The sequence below is a fragment of the Ranitomeya imitator genome, chromosome 4, assembly GCF_032444005.1.
Source record: "Ranitomeya imitator isolate aRanImi1 chromosome 4, aRanImi1.pri, whole genome shotgun sequence".
In the NCBI taxonomy this organism is placed as follows: Eukaryota; Metazoa; Chordata; class Amphibia; order Anura; family Dendrobatidae; genus Ranitomeya; species Ranitomeya imitator.
Window position 1 is genome coordinate 173,551,373 of NC_091285.1, and position 21,544 is coordinate 173,572,916.

A 21,544-nucleotide genomic window follows, 5' to 3' on the forward strand; every position below is an offset into this window, starting at 1 on the left:
TGGTAAACTCTGTTCGGGGTACTATACTATGTGAGGGCTATCATATGATGTAGATAGACAGTTGGGAACATCATACTGAGTTGGGGGGCTGTGGGAGCCATTATACTGCGTGGGAGGTTGTTGTTGCCATCATATTGTATGGGGAGCTGAAGGGCATCATACTGTGTGGTGGAAACTTTTAGGTGCATAATACTATGTGGGGATCATCATGCTGTTTAGAGTGATTGTAGGGCCATCATACTGTGATGGAGGTCTATGGGTTCCATCATTTTGTGTAAGGCATCATACTGTGTGGTGGAAAGTGTTGGTGCATTTGAGGGTCATCATACTGTGTAGGTGGCTGCGGGAGTATCATACTGTGTGGTGGGGACTGCTGTGAGTATCATACTGTGTGAGGGTAATAGTTTTTATAGGGAGATATTGAAGTTATCGTACTGTGTGGTGTGGCTATAATAATGTGTAGTGGGACTGTCGGGGAAATAATTTTGTGTAGGGACCATAGAACTGTGTGGGTGCTTCTAAGGGCTATGCTACTGTATGGGAGGCTCTGGGGGTCATCATACTCTATTGGCTGTTGCGGGGAGGAGGCCATCATATTGTATGGGAGGCTGTGGGGGCCATCATAATTTGTGGTGGAATATAGCACACAGGACAATGTGTGTGGGCTGTGGGGAAATCATACTGTGTGGGGACTGTTGGCTGTGGATGAGCATCATGAGTGTAGAAAGGCTGTGGGGGCCATCATAATTTGTAGTGGTGATGTGGGGGGCATTAAACAGTGTGACAGGATTTATGGAGGAATTTTAACAGGTTTGAAAGGCTTTGGGAGCCATCATACTTTGTGGGGGACTGTGAGACCATCATACTATGTGAAGGTATCAAGTTGTGTAGAGGCATTGAGAGGCCATTATAATGAGTGCGGGTCATGATACAGTGTGGGGAATGGGTGGGAATCTTTCTGTGGGGGCATTATCCTGTATGGGGGAACTGTGTAGGCATTATTTTGTGTTGAGGGTCACATTGGGGGCCTCATCATATTTGTGAGGAAATTGACGAGAAATTATACTGTTTGGGGCAACTATAGGAACATCCTACTGTATTTGTAAGAATGTTGAGGCATTAAACTGTTTTGGGGGCATGGTGAGGACATCTTACCATTTTTGAGGCAATGCGGTAACATCATTTTGTGTATTGGCCACATCAAGGGCATCATTGCTGAGGTTGCTGTGTGGTCATCATACATTTTGTGTGGGTGGTACTTTGGGGAAATTCACTGTGGGAGTATCACAATGTGTAAGGAGGCAATTTCAGGGTCATTATACTTTATTGAAAAAATTAAATACGTGATAGATCGGTATAAATAACCAAATGGCTCACAAAAAATATACCTTTAAAATATAACCTTTAATACTTATCCTTTAAAAAATACCCAAAAATTAAACATAGAAATACACCTGGCCAAGCCAAGAGATTGGTGCTAATTAGATAAGTAGACTTCCTCACCCTATGAAGCCCTAATAAACTCCTTCCTACCAGCGGAGGTTGGCACCCTAGCTTGGTCGCAATGTGTTGCCCCCCGCTCAATGATGGCTCTCCCTGATTAACCAGTTAGGGGAAAACAGGATTTAAGAGTTCAGAGACAAACCTTTAAAAAGACTTATCTGTTTTATATAGGCTTTGTATTTATTGTGGCAATAAGGTATTGTCTTTTGCCTGTGGTTACATAATGTGTTGGTACTGATTTGTATTGACTTTGACTGTGATGAACCCTTTACCAGGAGTCCAATATTTGGACTTAATTTATCCTCTCCATTCTTCTAATAAATCCCCCTTCAAAGAGGTTTATTTATTTTTCTCTCCTTATACCCTGGGTTTTGGATCTTGAATTCTCTAGTATTGTTTGGCTGGTTTTTTGCTTGTTTTTTGCTGGTTTAACCAGATTATGTCTTTAACTAGCTAGGGGCCAACAGGGTTTATCAGGGAGAGCCATCGTTGAACACGGGTGCCACATTGTGACCAAGCTAGGGTACCAACCTCTGCTGATAGGAAGGAGTTTATTAGGCCTTCATAGGGTGAGGCATTCTACTTATCTAATTAGCACAAACCTCTTGGCTTGGCCAAAATTTTTGGGTATTTTTTAAAGGATAAGGATTAAAGGTTATATTTTAAAGGTATAGCATTATACTTTATTAGGAGCCATAAAAAGGGTATCATAGTGAGTGAGAACAGAAAGTGTCCTCAATAGGGGCACAATCACCATAATTTCAGCAGTAAACGTCCCTCTCTCTTTTTTAAAGTTGAATGGTATTTCATTTTGTGCGCCATCTAGGCCTATGCACCGTAAACTAAATATTTTTTGGGTGTGGGAAAGTGGGTCAATTGGAACTTTTGCTATGGAACCCCTTGATTTTTATGTATAACCCTGGACCAAACTATTAAAAGTAGCAATAGAACTCAGACAAATGTGGTGCAGGAACAAGGGACAATCTATACATTTAGATGTTTGAACAAAAATTAAAAGTACATGTTTACAACACTAGTGGTTAAAATCAATTCTAGAGTAGCAGTCAGGGAAGTTAAAGAAAGGGAAGAATGATGGCTGAAAGTTCCTCTCTATTGTTTGAGTCACATTTGCGTTAGCATGTAGTTTAAAGGGGAACTAGTCACTTTGAGGATATTGTTTAATATGCGGAAAGCACGTTATGAAGTATTATTTCAGCAGATTAATGCATAATGTGGGGGTTACAAATGCAGTATAATATAATTTATTACATTTATTAATGTAATCTCTTTTATAATATATAGTACATAGCAATTTTGTGACAGCTACGCAGCTGGTTCAGAGTGTACCAAGAAAAAAGGGTAATACCACTGCTAAATTGTTTAGGAACAGAAAGCAGGGAAGCCACCAGGGCATTACTGCCCTTACTAGTGTATGGGGCCCGGTGAGCAAAAGCAAAAAGAGGAGGCTCTCCCCTATTTTGATTCTTTTCACCGAACCCTGGGATATAACCACTGGCAACATCTCTGCCCTGGGAGCTTTCTTGAAGCATGAAGTCATCAAAACAGAATGGCTGCACAGCTCCAGGGTAGCTCCTTCTGCTTTTTCTGGGACATGCTGTGACCGCACCTAGGCTATGATATGTACGCACTACGCACGCCAGGATACCAGTCCAGAAGTGGAGCAGCAGGGGATCGTATGAGAGGTAAGTCTGAATTTTTTTTTTTTATAAAGTAAAATGAATTAAATGGGTATGGGGGAGCAAATGATGATAAATTGAAGGTGGGGGATAGCAAATGATGATTTATTGGGGGTGGGCGCACGGGGACAGCAAATGATGCTGTTTTGAGTGCCGGGGACAGCAAATTATGATGTATTGGGGGTGGGAGATAGGGGTCAGCTAATGATGTTGTATTGAATTTTGGGAGCGGGGGACAGGAAATTATGATGTATTTGGGTGGGAGACAGCAAATGATGAATTGAGGGTGTGGGATGTGGGGCAGCAAATGATGTTGTATTGAGGTGGGGGAGCTAAACTAATAATGAATTGGGGTGGGTGAAAGCAAATTATGGGTTGAAGGTTGGGACAGGGGACAGCAAATGGTGAATTGAGGGTGCAGGACGGGGGAAAGCATATTATGTATTGAAGATGAGGGACAGAGGACAGCAAATGATTAATTGAGGGTAGGGGATGGGTGACAGCAAATTATGAAATGAGGGTGGGGAACGGAGGAGAGCAAAGGATGAATTGAAGGTGGGAGGTGGGGAACAGCAAATGACTATGACATGAGAATGGGAGTAAGTGATATTGTATTGAGACAGGGGGATGTTGGACAGTAAATGATAATGAATTGAGGGTGGAGGAGAGCAAATGATGAATTGAGAGTGGAGGGTGGGGGACAGCAAATGATGATGAATTGATGGTTGGGCAGCAAATGCTGATGTATTAAAGGTAGGGACAAGGGACAGCAAATGTTCATGTGTTGAGGATGGGGAACAGCAAATGAAGGTGGGGGCTGTTTGACAGCAAATAATAATGTATTGAGGGTGTGGGCTGGGGGATAGCAAATGGTATATTGAGGTGGGGGAGTGCAAATTAAGATTAATTAGGGGTTGAGGAGAGCAAATGATGTATTGAAGGTGGGGAGAGCAAGTCAAATGATGAATTGAAGGTGGAGGTGGGGAACAGCAAATGATGAGAACTTGAGCATGGGAGTAGAGCAAATAATGTTGAATTGAGGGTGGGGGACAGTAAATGATGATGAACTGAGGTTGAGGCACTGCAAATGATGATTAATTGATTGTGGGGGATAGAAAATGAAGATGTATTGAGAGTGAGGGACGGGGACAGCAAATGATGATGTATTGAGGGTGGGGAACAACAAATGATGATGAATTGAAGGTGAGAGACAGCAAATGATACTATATGGAGGGTGTGGGACAAGGGACAGCAAATGATGACGAGTTGAGGTGGGGAGCACAAATAACAATTAATAAAGGGTGCGGGAGAGCAAATGATGAATTGAGGGTGGGGGCAGCAAATTAATTGATGGTGGGGGACAGAAATGATGAACTGAGGGTGGGGGACAGGGGAAAGTAAATGCTGAATTGAAGGTGAGCAGCAAATGATGGATTTAGGGTGTGAGACAGGGGAAAACAAATGATGTACTGAAGGCGGGGACAGGGACAGCAAAGGATGCATTGAGGTGGGGGAGAGGAGTAGGAAATTACGTATTGAAGGTGGGTAAAGAGGACAGAAAATTAAATGATGTATTGAAGGTGGTGGGTGGAGAGAACAAATGTTGAATTGAAGTTGGGGGGTGGGAAACAGCAAATGATGATGACTTGAGCATGGGGACAGCAAATGATGATGTATTGAAGATGGGGGACAGCAAATGGCGATGTATTTAGGGTGTGGGACAAACGGCAGCAAATGATGTAGATTGAGGTGGGGGAGCTCAAATAATGATGAATTGGGGCGGGTGAGAGAAAATTATGAATTGAAGGTGGTGGACGGAGGACAGCAAATGATAAGTTGAGCGTGCGGGACAGAGTAAAGCAAATGATGTATTGAAGATGGGGGGGTGGGAGACAGCAAGTGATGCACTTTGGGGAAGGGGACAGCAAATGAAATGATTGAGGTTGGGGGAGCTCAAATGATGATGAATTGGGGGTGGGTGAAAGCAAATTATGAATTGAAGGTGGTGGACGGGGGACAGCAAATGATGAATTGAAGGTAGGGGCAGCAAATGATGAATTGAGGGTGGGGGATGGGGTAAAGGAAATGATGTAGTGAAGATGGGGGCTGGGGACAGCAAATGATGTACTGATGTTAGGGGACAGCAAATGATGAATTGAGGGTGGGGAACAGCAAATTATGAATTTAGAGTGGCGCATTGGGGACATCAAATGATGTATTGAAGGCGGTGGCTGGGCAAAGTAGATGATGAATTGAAGGTGGGGGAAAGGGGAACAACAATGATGACTTGAGCATGGGGAGAGCAAATAATGTTGAATTGAGGGTGGGGGTGACTAAATTATGTATTGAGACTGGAGGATGTGGAATAGTAAATGATCATGAATTGAGGGTGGGAAGAGCAAATGATGAAATGAGGATGGAGGATAGGGACAGCAAATGATGATGAATTGATAGTGGGGGCATAAAATATGCTGTATTTAGGGTGGGGACAGCAAATGATGATGTATTGAGGATGGGGGACGGAGATAGCAAATAATGTATTGAGGGTGGGAGACGAGGACAGCAAATGAGGATGTGTTGTGGGTGGTGGACAGAAGGCACCAAATGATAACAGAGAGTGTGTGATGAGGTACTGCAGATGATGATGCTTTGAGGTGGGGAGAGCAAATAATGATGGATTAGGTGGGGGGAGAGCAATTGAAGACTTAAGGGAGGGGGATGGGGATAGCAAATGATGAATTGAGGGTGGGAGACAGCAAATTCTGAATTGCTGGTGGAGAACGAAGGACAGCAAATAATGTACTGAAGGTGATGGATGGGGAGAGCAAATGATAAATTAAGAGTGAGGATGGGGACAGAAAATGATGAATAGAAGGTGGGGGACGGGGACAGCAAATTATGCATTGAAGGTGTGGAAGGAGGACAGCAAAGTATGCATTGATGGTGGGTGGTGGGGAAAAACAAATGACTTGAGCTTGGGGAAGAGCAAATAATGTTGAATTAAGGGTGGGGGGGAGTAAATGATGATTAAATGAGTGGGAAAGGCTGGCGCCGATGCCAGAAGGTGAGATTATAATGTTTTAATGTTTTTGGGTTTTTTTTATTATTTTTAACATTATATCTTTTTACTATTGATGCTGCATAGGCAGCATCAATAGTAAAAAGTGAAGCGGTGTTTAAATCCCGCCCCAATATCGCTGACCAATCAGTGACATGGGATTTCCGTTCCAGACGGAAGTTACAGACAAACAGACAGAAGTAGACCTTAGGCAATTATGTATATAGATAAACTCTGGAGGCAGAGTTATCTTCCAGGCAACATCCTCCCCATAGCCTAGAAGAGATCGTTTACAGATGAGAAAAACGTGGATTTCTCTATAAGAAGACATCTGATCACAGATATCAAGGTATCATTTTATTCAGCTTCCTATGACCTTCATGCCCATATAGGTAAGCTTCCTATGACCTACATGACCTACATGCTTAGGAGGGATGATCCTACTGAGAAATTTCCTTTAAATAGACTGGAACACAATACTGGGTAATGGTAAGAGACCGTACTATGAGTCAATAGTGTCTTGACAGAGTAAAAAGCTAATGGGCCAAAGCATGTAATATATCAACATAGTGTTTTGGGATATCATCAGTAGAATATATTTGGATCATTATCATAAATTAGATTGTTATAAAACCTTTATGTTATAAATTGAATCTTACAGTAAACCAAAAAATCCTGCACGTTTCTGGAATTTCTGCTAATCCCTCACTCAAAGAATAATTCTTTATAATCAGTAGAGAGCAATGTCAGATTAGCAAATCTTTGATTTCAAAGTAGGTTTGAGACTAAAGTAAAGTATGACCGTCTGGGTTGTGATCTCTGAGGTCATGTGCAGTTCATTGCATTCTCTTGTTTTCCTCTTCGTCTTTTGTGATTTTAATTTTAAATAATTTTCAAAATCACTCGCTATTGAAGCTGCAGTTATTCAAAGAGGGCTCTATATAAATTAACATGTATTTTATATAACAGTGAAATTATTAAAAGGCCTTTTACATTATATATCAGTTGCTTGACCATTGCCTCTTTTTACACTCCCTTAAATATTCATGTTCCCGTGACAAATAGAAGCTGCATTGTTGATGTAGAATCATCCAGCAACTATAGGGGTTAAAATGGGTATAGTGGACAGGGAGTGGTGGCTCAGCCCCAGGGGATGCTGGGAAAGTTGTAATTGTATCCAGGACATCCAAGAGTAAAGGTACCGTCACACTCAGCGACGCTGCAGCGATATAGACAACGAGCCGACCTAAACTAGATCCCTGGAGCGCCGCTGTTTAGGTCGCTGTAGAGACGTCAAACACAGCAACTCCAGAACGATGCAGGAGCGATCCAGTGATGTAACGGCGACTCACGTCTTGTTCTCGCTGGTTGTTAGCGCCATGTTAAACAGCCGGAGTGTACCGATCCGACACACATCTAGGGGCCCTATGCTCGTTGCTGGCGTCGTTGCTTTTGATGTCAAACATGACGATACACGCCAACCTGGCGACGAAATAAAGTTCTGGACTTCTAGCTCCGACCAGCGATGTCACAGCGGAATCCAGATCGCTGCTGCGTGTCAAACACAACGAGATCGCTATCCAGGAAGCTGCAACGTCATGGATTGTTGTCGTTCTCGTTGCAAAGTTGCTGAGTGTGACGGTACCTTTAGATGTGTGTCAGAGAGTCTCCTGTCAGACTGAAATCAGTTGTATAGCCCAGTTCTTCCTGGGAAGTGATTTCTGTAATTATAGAAGCAGTCAGGACAGCAAGGAGGATCTTTATTACCTCAATATAGAAGTGAGAAAGCTACAGCACCGGACTAATCCCACTCTCCCTGCCTCACTGCATGAACAAGGTACAGTTCTGCTTAGGTTAAGACACTGTGTGTGAAGAGAAGTTATCTGTGAAGAGACTTTCATATATACAGTTATATGAAAAAGTTTGGGCACCCCTATTAATCTTAAGCTTAATGTTTTATAAAAAATTATTTTTTTTTGCAACAGCTATTTCAATTTCATATATCTAATAACTGTTGGACACAGTAATGTTTCTGCCTTGAAATGAGGTTTATTGTACTAACAGAAAATGTGCAATCTGCATTCAAACAAAATTTGACTGGTGCATGAGTATGGGCACCCTTATCATTTTCTTGTTTTCAATACTCCTACCTACTTTTTACTGACTTACTAAAGCACTTTTTTTGTTTTCTAACCTCATTGAGCTTTGAACTTCATAGCCAGGTGTATGCAATCATAAGAAAAGCTACTTAAAGTGGCCACTTGCACGTTGTTCTCCTGTTTGAATCTCCTTTGAAGAGTGGCATCATGGGCTCATCAAAACAACTGTCTAATGATCTGAAAACAAAGATTATTCAACATAGTTGTTCAGGGGAAGGATACAAAAAGCTGTCTCAGAGATTTAACCTGTCAATTTCCACTGTGAGGAACACAGTAAGGAAATGGAAGAACACAGGTACAGTTCTTGTTAAGGCCAGAAGTGGCAGGCCAAGAAAAACATCAGAAAGGCAGAGAAGAAGAATGGTGAGATCAGTCAAGGACAATCCTCAGACCACCTCCAGAGAGCTGCAGCATCAACTTGCTGCAGATGGTGTCACTGTGCATCGGTCAACTATACAATGCACTTTGCACAAGGAGAAGCTGTATGGGAGAGTGATGCAAAAAAAGCTGTTTCTGCAAGCACGCCACAAACCGAGTCGGCTGAGGTATGCAAAAGCACATTTGGAGAAGCCAATTTCTTTTTGGAAGAAGGTCCTGTGGACTGATGAAACCAAGATTGAGTTGTTTGGTCATACAAAAAGGTGTTATGCATGGCGGCCAAAAAACACAGCATTCCAAGAAAAACACTTGCTACCCACAGTAAAATTTGGTGGAGGTTCCATCATGCTTTGGGGCTGTGTGGCCAATGCCGGCACCGGGAATCTTGTTAAAGTTGAGAGACGCATGGATTCCTCTCAGTATCAGCAGATTCTTGACAATAATGTTCACGAATCAGTGAAAAAGTTGAAGTTACGCAGGGGATGGATCTTTCAGCAAGACAATGATCCAAAACACTGCTCCAAATCTACTCAGGCATTCATGCAGAGGAACAATTACACTGTTCTGGAATGGCCATCCCAGTCCCCAGACCTGAATGTCATTGAACATCTGTGGGATCATTTGAAGAGGGCTGTCCATGCTCGGCGACCATCAAACTTAACTGAACTGGAATTGTTTTGTAAAGAGGAATGGTCAAAAATACCTTCATCCAGGATCCAGGAAATCATTAAAAGCTACAGGAAGCGACTAGAGGCTGGTATTTTTGCAAAAGGAGGATCTACTAAATATTAATGTCACTTTTCTGGTGGGGTGCCCATACTTATGCACCTGTCAAATTTTGTTTGAATGCAGATTGCACATTTTCTGTTAGTACAATAAACCTCATTTCAAGGCAGAAACATTACTGTGTCCAACAGTTATGAGATATATGAAACTGAAATAGCTGTTGCAAAAAAAACTATTTTTGTAAAACATTAAACTTAAGATTAATAGGGGTGCCCAAACCTTTTCATATAACTGTATAGACTGAGCAAATAAATCGCAGTCGCTCATGCTGGATGGTAAATTTAGTGCATATTTAGAAACCTTTGCCTAATTTTACACTGTGCTGCCTTCTGGTTGGCTTCTTTGGACTATTTTGGCACTTTTTAAAGAGGACTTTTCCCTTGCCATTAATATGTAACTGTTTTATCTGTTCTAAATGATCCTCTTCTCTTAAATTTGATGTCTTTTTTACTTTACTTTGTCTCTCATAAAGAATTGCCCACACTTTCTTTTATGGAAATGTTGTCTTGTTAGACAAGGGCTCATGATCCTTACAGAGGTTCCCAAAAAGAAGAATTATGGATTATACCCCCTTGGCTCACAAGACTAAATTTACATGCAATGAAGTGGGATCCATACAGTGGCTTGTGAAAGTATTCACCCCCTTGGCTTTTTACCTACTTTGTTATATTACAACCTGTGTTTAATTTTTTTTTGCAATCCCATTTGTGTGTGATGCATCAGCACATAAACAGAAACAAGAAAGTAGTATGCATAGACAGTTTGGGATCACCTAACACATTTTAGTACACAATATAGGAACACTTAAAGACAAAGTTAAAAACATTTAAAAAAAACAAAAGGCTGTAAACATTCTAGAAAGGCGTGCAAAATATAGCAATCAATTTTCCTCATTTGCCCCACAATAAGTACCGTCAGTATGAATGAGAGTGATATACTGCCATATAAAATTAATTATAGCAACTGTGACGTCATTATTAATATAGCACCACAGAAAAACAAATTCTAAATAAACCCAAGAGTTAGGACAGTAATGATCAGTATCAAACCATGCCAAAACACCAATATTGATCTAATACCGGGATTTTTTAAATCTCTTTAGGTGTAATGTATCAATGATCGGTGTGAATCTATGCTAATCATTCAAGACAAGTGGTACAGTAGTTATTACTGATGAGCGAGTATGCTCGTTACTCAGGTTTTCCGAACATGCTCGGGTGGTCTCCGAGTATCTTGGATGTGCTCATGGATTATGTTTTTGTCTTTGTAGCTGCATGATTTGTGGCTGCTAGACAGCCTAAATACATGTGGGGATCAAACAGGCAATCCATGCATGTGCTCAGGTTGTCTAACAGCCGCAAATCATGCAGCTGTGGAAACAAAAACATAATCTACTAGCAAGCCTAAGATACTCGGAGAACATCCAAGCATGCTCGGAAAACTCAAGTGAGGCGCACACTTGCTCATCACTAGTAGTTAACAATAAACAACCATTCTCTATAAGTACGATGATGATATCAATGAAAAGAATGCCGAACACAAATGCAGACCGGAGCACCGGTCAAATACCTTGGTATATAATGAGAAAGACAAGTAGTGCTGTCCTATGGATAGAGCAAAAATAAAGATGAAGACGAGCTCCACGCGTATCGCTTCCTGCCAAGTGGCTTCCTCAGGGGTAGAATACCATCAGTCAAAAAGTGTCTGCATTATATATTTCATCAATAAATGGATAAGTGCTGCCAAATGTTCGACAGTATGCAGACTAACCAGCCTCGGATAGACACGGCATCCAGAAATACTGGAGGCGCATGCGTCAGCAAGCAGAGTATCATTGTCCCGGCAGAGTGTCATTCCTCCATCCGCCACGTAGGCGCGAATGTATGGATGCATTCCATCAACTACACAGGTATAGATAAATCTGAGGAGAACATTTTTACTGCCTTTTATTTCTCAGCGTCAGATGAAAAATTTCCTAAAGTGCAGGCGCGAATGCTCCACATATATCACAATTGACTCCTTGAAAAAGCCACAGTGGCGAAACGTACGAGCTCGTACATTGGAGCTGGAGTCCAGGGGAACGACGGATCATCTCTATACTGGTACTGACATTGACTTAGAGACTTTTTCTGCACTTTACTTGGTCTTTTGTCAGACCGCTTATAACATATGCATTTGACTAATAGGTCTGACTCTTTGGGGTTTATTGTCTAGTATGTTCATTTGATCTGCACCTTATATGATGTTTTCTATGTACTGTGATATTTATTGTCAACTATTTTGTCAGTTTCTCCATTTTTTAATCTTTGAGTATATTTAATAAACTATTTAATACAGTGGTTTTTGATATTTTGGTGCTGTGTCCATTTTTTGGGGAGGTTTTTAATAAGTCACTGTAGCATATAAGTGAAGGCATATGAAGTATCCAGATAATTTAGAGACATTTTACGACACATATTATTATTGCAATAAAATGAGATAGACAATTATGTGCTAGCCTATGATGGATGCAGACACAGATGATCGAGACAAATAGAAATATATATTGTTTTGTTTCCAGAGTCTGCAAGTGTGAATATAGTATATATTACTAGCTGCTGTAATTGCGCCAAAGGAGGCTCTACAAAGTACTGACTTCAGAGAGGTAACAGTTATGCACACTGAAGTTTTTAGTTATCTTGTCCTATTCGTTATTTGCTTTGCGAAAAAAAAGAAAACCAAGCGTTCTCAGTTGTAGGCATGTTCTTTACATGAACTAATGCAAAAACTAAAAAAACTGTAAAATTCCAGGTTGTGAGGTAGCAATGCAAAAAAAAAATGCCAACAGGGTGAATACTTTTGCAATCCACTGTATCTCCAAAATGGAGAGGCATAGGAGCAAAAAAATATATCCAGATTTAGTAGAACAACAGAATATACACCATGTAAAAAAAGCGCATGTTTATTACAAGTGACAGGTACTCTTAGCGTGACATCCCTTTTCCATCCACATCAAATCCTCTTGTTGAGTGAGGCATACATAAATATTATGCGACAATTCTTATTTCGTTTAGGGAGGGGTATTTCACTTTCAGGAAAGTTGGCCCAAAATGCTCTGACAGAACTAAAATATAAAATAGTGAAAATATTCACCCTCTCCAAGTCTACCCGCCACGGGTCGAATCTTGGTGTTTTGGCTGCGGATTAAGAATATGACTTCAGTTCTAGCTCTAGTTTATAAGATTCCTAATAATTAATTACAGTAGAACTCTGGCTTCAAAAAGTCACTTTTATAGCATTGTAAGCCTATGAATTGAAATATAAAATAATTATGTGCAATATTTCATTACCTAAGACACTGCTAGAGAACCAAAAGACAGTCCAAAAGCTTTTGCATTTGTCATACAAGTTGCATTGGGGGAATGCATTATTTTCATGGATGAATTATGTCAAAAATTAGAACCAATACAGCAAAATTAATGGGATGTTTGAATTCAGCACCCTCAAAATACACTAAATTCATTCAAAAAACCTTGGCGTCTGAATTTTAATTTTTTTTTAAATTTATAGATCTGTGTCATAGATCTTTTTAACAAAAGTCACCAAAATTCTTGTGGATTTTTTGAAGGTGACCTTTAACTTTACAGGTGCAGAATTCAGTACTTCAAGTTGAGTGTGGGCAGTCAGCTGGTGAACATGACAATATCTACTAATTAACTGTCCACTGTAGGAAAACAGGGTAGGACTTGGTGTCATTTTATATTTATGTTATGTGTGCAGATAACCAATAGTGTAAGGTGTATTTTCATTTTTTTTTTACAATTATGCATAAATATCTTTCAGAAAATACAGTATATTCACGTTCGGATTGTGGCTCCAAAAAGTAGCAGAGTGCTGCCTGTGATTTGTGCTCAGTTCTGCTGGCTCTTCTCTGCTGCCGGTTTCTATGTACTCATCTAACGTGTGCAACCGGAGCGGGAACGTTGGACAAAATTAGTCACCACACTACCATGGTAACGCCAATAACAGCCAAGAAACCACAGCAAAACATAGTTGTAATGAGACAGCGTATAGATAAACAACTGCAAAGTACAAGGACCTTAGACAACGTCATGGTACAGAATCTGGAATTTAAGGTCTTCAGGTTTGCAATAAAGCTTGGTTTGTCACTTTTTTTTTTGCCAAAAAAATGAAGCATTTGCATTACTCGTTAATGAAGCAAGAGTGTACAGTATTTGGTAGCAGTCTAAAAGTTAAAGTTCTGTGTGACAATACAAGAATCTCAAACCATTAGGAAAATATTGGATATTATTGGTCTCACGTTTTCCAAATCATTCACGTGTTGATCATTATTTCTATACATTTCATGTACAATCAATCTGCTTATTTTTTGGCATCTGCAGGGCATAAAGAGGATAGCTTATACTTGTATACATAGTTACATAGCACAAATTAAATAAGATACAAGTCCATCAAGTTCAACCAAGAAATGGGAAACGCTAAAGGGAATGGGTATAGGTGCATCTATTATGGTAAGTATGATCCAGTCTGCCCTAAAGAGCATTTTTTTCTCTCCTGATCCCAATTGTCGGTCAATTGGATCAACATTGAGAACAAAAATGTTATTTATTTACTTTGATCGAAAGATTAACCTTTTCATTGTGGAGAGTGACATGTGTGGCATGCCAGTATAAGGAGTCTTTTAAGCAATGAAATGCTCCTCTGAGAAAATAAATATGCAAATTGCCTCTTCAGAGACTAAAGGTACCTTCACACTCAGCAACTTTACAACGAGAACGACAACGATCCGTGACGTTGCAGCGTCCTGGATAGCGGTCTCGTTGTGTTTGACACGCAGCAGCGATCTGGATTCCGCTGTGATATCGCTGATTGGAGCTAGAAGTCCAGAACTTTATTTCGTCATCAGGTCGGCGTGTATCGTCGTGTTTGACAACAAAAGCAACGATGCCAGCAATGTTTTACATGGAGCTAACAACCAGCTACAACGATAAGTGAGTCGCCGTTACGTGACAGGATCGCTCCTGCATCGTTCTGGAGCTGCTGTGTTTGACGTCTCTACAGCGACCTAAACAGCGACTCTGCAGCGATCGGCTCGTTGTCTATATCGCTGCAGCATCACTGAGTGTGACGGTACCTTAAGAGCACTCAAGTTCAACCTATTGAAAGTAGCAATCATAAAAGTCAATCTCAACCCTTTAAGGAGCCTTGCCATATGACATAGGATAATTTGCATGTATAATTTCCCATAGAAGCATTACGTGGCTCATAAATCTCCTTACACTGGCATGTCATACAGGTCAATCTCCACAAGGAGAAATGTTACCCCTTAGGTCCCAGTCAGAAGCCTCTCTCAGCCAAATGAGATCTCATGATTTGCGCTGATGAGAGCCAACAACCTGAAACATATGTCTGCAAATTGAGATTCTGGTTTGACTTTTATTCTGAGTCATATGACAAAGCTTGTTAAAGGGTTGATAAACATTTACTTAAACATACTGCAGTGATCTGTTTCTTTATGCGCATGTCAACAGAAAAATATCTGAAAGAATAGCTTTGTTTCCTAGTTATTTATTATTGTAGAATTATAGAATCATAGAATGTTAGAGTTGGAAGGGACCTCCAGGGTCATTGTGTCCAACCCCTGCTCAATGTAGGAGTCACTAAACCATCTGTCCAGCCTCTGTTTCAAGACTTCCATTTAAGAACTACACCACTCGTGGCTGCCTGTTCCAATCATTGATCACACTATCAAAATTTTTTTCTAATATCTAGTCTGTATCTGTATCTTCTCCGTTTCAGTTTCATTCCATTGCTCCTTTTGTTTCCATCCATGTGCAAATGAGAATGAGCATGATCCCTCTGCTCTGTGCCATCACTTCAGATAGTTGTAGACAGTTATTAAGTCTCCTCTAACCTCTAGCCTTCTTTTTTGCAATCTAAACATTCCCAGATCCTTTAACCATTCCTTTAACCATTTAACTTATTTTGTAGTCCACTTATCTTATCTGTAGTCCAGTTATCTAGACTCTATGCTTCTCTTAATACATCCTAGAACTGTGTTTTCCTTTTTTGCTGCTGCATCACACTGTTTACTCATGTACTGTCTGATCTAAAAGTGAACCCGTCTTTTTCACACGTGCTGTTGCTTAGTTCTATTCCTCCATTCTGTAGATGTAATTTTCATTTTTCTTGCCCAGATGTAGAATCTTGTATTTCTTCCTGTTAAATATCATTCTATTAGTCGCTGCCCATTGTTCAAGCTTCTCTAGATTCTTCTGAATCCTTTCTCTGTCTTCTCTAGTATTAGCTATCCCTCCTAGCTTTGTATCCTTTGCATTATATAATGGTTTCTGTAATAGTAACACAAAAATGCCAATGATAAGTTAAAAGAAGACTTGAATGATTCAAATAAATTGCGCACAATGTTAGCCTACATAGCTTTCTACATATTCCTAAAGCAATCTTGTAGTAATCCTGCAGTATAAAAAGGGTAACTTTCAGCTTATGTAATTTATTTTTGGTAAAGCAGCAGCTGGGGATGTTGTGGGGGCAGAGAGGGGGGATCCAGCTACAGCCAGTTGTCTTCATGTTAGGTACAGGACAGTGAGACAAAATAAGGGGGTATGGGTGATCTCCTGGGACATATAAACGGTTCTTTATGTACTGCATGTTTTGGTTTTAGTTATATTATAAGACAACATCAGGTTCAAGAAAAGTAGTAAAATTGCGGGGAAAGTGCTGAGAAATATTTTTTTTAGTAATAATGGTGCCTTTTTTATGTTTAATGTTCTTTTAAAGAGGAACTTGTGAGTTATCACTAAGAGCAGATATCTTACTGAATAATAATCTTTTCTCTTGAAATATTATTTACTTGCAATCCTTACATCATGTTGTCCTTGATGTGAAGGAAATCAGCTCTCTAGATCAGCATTGAAAATGCTGACTGAGGGATAGCTCTGTTCTCAGAATTTAACATTCAGCTGTCCAATTCAAGAAAGCAGGGATACACGATAGCATTTCCAGTGCGGTGGTATGGCAGGCGGTCTGTAAAAGAAATATAGCTTTTTATTAATAACTAGATGGTGGCCTGATTCTAACGCATCGGGTATTCTAGAATGCACAGCCACGTAGTATATAACACAGCCCATGTAGTATATAGCACAGCCACGTAGTATATAACACAGCCCATGCAGTATACAACACAGCCCATGCAGTATATAACACAGCCACATAGTATACAGCACAGCCCACTTAGTATATAGCACAGCCACATAGTATATAACACAGCCCATGTAGTATATAACACAGCCCATGTAGTATATAGCACAGCCACGTAGTATATAACACAGCCCATGCAGTATATAACACAGCCCACGCAGTATATAAAACAGCCACGTAGTATATTGCAAAGCCCACATAGTATATAGCACAGGAATGTAGTATATAGCACAGCTCATGCAGTATATAACACGGCCACGTAGTATATTGCACAAGCACGTAGTTTTTAAATTATTTTTAACATTATATGTTTTTACTATTGATGCTGCATAGGCAGCATCAATAGTAAAAAGTGAAGCGGTGTTTAAATCCTGCTCCAATCTCGCTGATTGGTCGCGGCCGGCCGGCTGCGACCAATCAGCGACCCAGGATTTCCATTACAGACAGACGGAAGTTAGAAACAGATGGAAGTACCCATTAGGCAATTATATATAGACTAGATGGTGGCCCGATTCTAACGCATCGGGTATTCTAGAATATGCATGTCCACGTAGTATATTGCCCAGCCACGTAGTATATTGCCCAGTCACGTAGTATATTGCCCAGCCACGTAGTATATTGCAAAGCCACGTAGTATATTGCCCAGCCACGTAGTATATTGCCCAGCCACGTAGTATATTGCACCGCCACGTAGTATATTGCCCAGCCACGTAGTATATTGCCCAGTCACGTAGTATATTGGCCAGCCACGTAGTATATTGCCCAGCCATGTAGTATATTGCCCAGCGACATAGTATATTGCCCAGCGACATAGTATATTGCCCAGTCATGTATTATATTGCCCAGCCACGTAGTATATTGCCCAGCAACGTAGTATATTGCCCAGCCATGTAGTATATTGCACGGTCATGTAGTATACAGCACAGAGCCACGTAGTATATTGCCCAGCCACGTAGTATATTGCCCAGCCACGTAGTATATTGCCCAGCCACGTAGTATATTGCACAGCCACGTAGTATATTGCACAGTCACGTAGTATACAGCACAGAGCCATGTAGTATATTGCCCAGCCATGTAGTATATTGCCCAGCCACGTATTATATTGCCCAGCCACGTAGTATATTGCCCAGCCACGTAGTATATTGCCCAGACACGTAGTATATTGCCCAGCCACGTAGTATATTGCACAGTCACATATTATACAGCACAGAGCCACGTAGTATATTGCCCAGCCACGTAGTATATTGCCCAGCCACATAGTATATTGCCCAGTCACGTATTGCCCAGCCACATAGTATATAGCACAGCCCACGTAGTACGGTATATTGCCCAGTCACGTAGTATATTGCCCAGTCACGTAGTATATTGCCCAGCACAGAGCCACGTAGTATAGAGACTTAAAAAAAATAAACATATACTCACCTATAGCCCGTTGAAGTCCTGCTATACTTACCATCCACCGCCTTTGCCGCTCCTCGCCACGTTCCTGGGATCGCTCCATTGCAAGCGCAGCTTGCAGTCCCAGGGCTGGTGTGAGCAGGACCTATGATGACGTCGCTGTCACATGACCATGACGTCACGGCAGGTCCTTGCCGCACACCAGCCCTGGGACGGGACCAGACGGGACTGGAAGCTGCCGCTTGCAATGGAGCGGTCCCGGGAGCGTGGCGAGGAGCGAGAAAGGCGGCGGAGGGTGAGTATAGCAGGTTTTTTTTTTTTTTTAATTATTATTATTTTTAACATGACCTATTTTTACTATTGATGCTGCATAGGCAGCATCAATAGTAAATAGTTGGGGACACACAGGGTTAATAGCAGCGGTAACGGAGCGCGTTACACCACGGGCCGTTACCGCTGCCATTAACCCTGTGTGAGCGGTGGGGATTACGGAGCGGGCGCCGGGCAGTGAGTGCAAGGGAGTAGATGAGGGACTAATCGGACTGTGGCCATCGCTGATTGGTCGCGGCAGCCATGACAGGCAGCTGCCGAGACCAATCAGCGAACGAATAACCGTGACAGAAGAACAGAGAGACAGACGGAAGTGACCCTTAGACAATTATGTATACAGATACTATTTTGTATGCCAAAATTCAAGTGAACACTTGGTAAGTCTAGAGTTTCAATGAGTTTCAATGGTGAATTCATATGAGAAACCAATCAAAAAGGAAGCACAGCTTGTAATGTGTCCTTTACTCAGTGGATGGATGAATCATTAAAAGGAACCTGTCACTAGATTCATGCTACCCGAACCACGGACAGCATGAGTCAGAGCCTGGATGCATGATTGCAGCCAGGTATGTTTTCCTTTGAAATGCAGCAGTCACATTGACAGGTAGCGATAACCTCGGCACTGACATGGATTTGCTGCAAATGTAATTTATTTTCATATGGCACCAATGTAAAAACAGATATTGCTCAACATTTTTGACACGTTTGTGGCCTTTACCAAGGACATCTGTGTGAGTAGTGGCTGGGTACATGCATATGGAGCCCGATGTGACATTGACAGGTCTCTCTCATGTATTTACATAAAAAGGACCTACCAAACAACTGGAGAGCGGTGGAGAGAAGCTGCACAAGACTAGTCAGGTCTCTCTCTATAGCCCCTATAGGCATTTCAAGAAAACATAGCTTGAAAAGCCAGTCATGTATGTACGTGGGAGAGACCTGTTAATGCGGCAGTGGCATTTCATACAAAACCATACCTGGCTCCAGTCGTATAGCTCGGCTCTGAATAATGCTGGCTGAGGTCTGGGCAGCAAGAATTTTTTAATAGGTTTCCTTTAATGGGGTGTGTTTAAATATTGTGACTGTTCACAAATAATACCTTAATATACTGCCAAAATTAAACTGTCATATATGTACCATGGTATTTCACAAAAGTGAGTTCATACCTCTATGCCGAGTGATCTTAGATCATTTAGGGTTTTTAAGATGTAATGGTTCTTTTACTGGTGGTCTATGTTATTGGACGGGTATATGGTTACATCTTTAGGCCATGTGCACACGTTCAGTTTTTTTCGCGCTAAAAACGCAATAAAAACTCATTAACAATGCATACATTATGCATTCTATCATTTAGAATGCATTCTGCATGTTTTGTGCACATGGATGCGTTTTTTTCCGCAAAAAAAATGCATCGCGGTAAAAAAATGAGCATGTTCCTTGTTTTTGTGGATTTTCTGTGTTTTTCCCGCAATTCTATGCATTTGGGAAAAAACGCAGAAAAAACGCACCAAAAACGCGGTAAAAACGCATGCGGATTTCTGGCAGAAATGTCCGTTTTTTGTCAGGAAAATTTCTGCAAGAAATCCTGATGTGTGCACATACCCTTAGGGTTCTTTACAAATTAACACTCCTTTCCTTGGTGGCCTAGTGGATTTTAGAGATAATTGTTTTTTACCCAAGCATGTCATATTCATATTAATAAAATGGCTAAATACATTAAAAAGCCGATGACTCAGTGAGGGACCATAAATAATGGCTGCTTCATTTTCAATGTCATATTCCTGTTACGAGACACTGAGCATTGCCATTATCAATGTAGAAAAAAGGTATTGCTATGTTAGATGCGGATCACAAACACAGATGGTCTGACAAAGAAATCTTCCTGATAATATCATAAATCATACATGAGAATGTGATACCATCCGGGTGCATCACCATATTTTATGCACATGATTATAATGACAGCCCTTATTTATGCTTTGTTTTATAGGAAGCGACACAACCTCTGGCGTCTTCGTCTGTGCCTATCTAGTTCTATCCTGCCGGCTATGCCAGGATTGCATAGGAAATCAACCACACATTTGCAGAGCTGGCGTCAGAGCTAAGAGGAAGATCTTGAAGCCAACAAAGCTCTGCATAGCAACAGCAAACAGCATGCTGCAAACACTCCACCCACGCTCTCCACTGTCAGCGCTCTCCTAATCTATGTGGTTCATGCTTTTAAAATTGCGGCTAAGTGTCAAAGACATAACAAGCAGAGAGATGTGCTGAAGGCTCGAAGAGAAGCGGAGAGCAAATCACGATACCGTATTTTAGAGATATAAGGCGGATTATTCACGGCACAAGACATCAGTGCAATATTTTCCACATTTCTGTAGTCCATGAATCCAGAACATAGTTTTGACTACATACAAGTCATTAGTGCAGCCACAATTACTTACTTTGTACAATTTTGGGCTCCAGTGTATAAGAAGAACATAACTGAACTAGAACGCTCGCAGAGAGGAGCAACCAAGATTATTAATTTGACCGACCTTGAACTTCAATATTCTTTAAAATATTCAAGATGCGGCTCTGAAACCCGTGGCCGACCGACCCATCCTCATTTAAGTCAATCAACCACAAGTTTCAGAACCGCATCTTGAACACCCCAAAAAATACCAAAGTTCAAAATAGGTCTCCCCAGACCGAAGACAACAGCAGGGTTTAGGGAATGGGTCAACTGCAATACCAAGATAGGTTATTACTAGGGTTGAGCGACCTTGACCTTTTTAGAGTCGAGCCGTGTTTCGCGAAACCCGACTATCTTAGAAGTCGAGTCGAGTGGAATCGGCCGATTATCGCGAAAAGTCGGGTATCGCCCGAAACACGAAACCCAATGCAAGTCAATGGGGGAGCATAGTCGGCAGTGAGTGGAGGCCAGGAAAACACCTACACTGCCCATTTTAATGGCAAAAACATCCATTCTTGTTAAAGAAGCTTGTCAATCGTAATTTACCTTATAATAATTGGAAGGC

At 41.1% G+C, this 21,544-nt stretch overlaps 1 long non-coding RNA gene across 1 annotated transcript; it reads left to right on the forward strand.

The window, feature by feature from the left end:
• Positions 1–12,178: 12,178 nt before the first annotated feature.
• Positions 12,179–21,052, forward strand: LOC138674004 (uncharacterized). Its single transcript, XR_011320421.1, has 3 exons — positions 12,179–12,225; positions 13,208–13,299; positions 20,518–21,052. It is a non-coding gene; the product is annotated as an uncharacterized lncRNA (long non-coding RNA).
• The last annotated feature ends 492 nt before the right edge of the window (positions 21,053–21,544 follow it).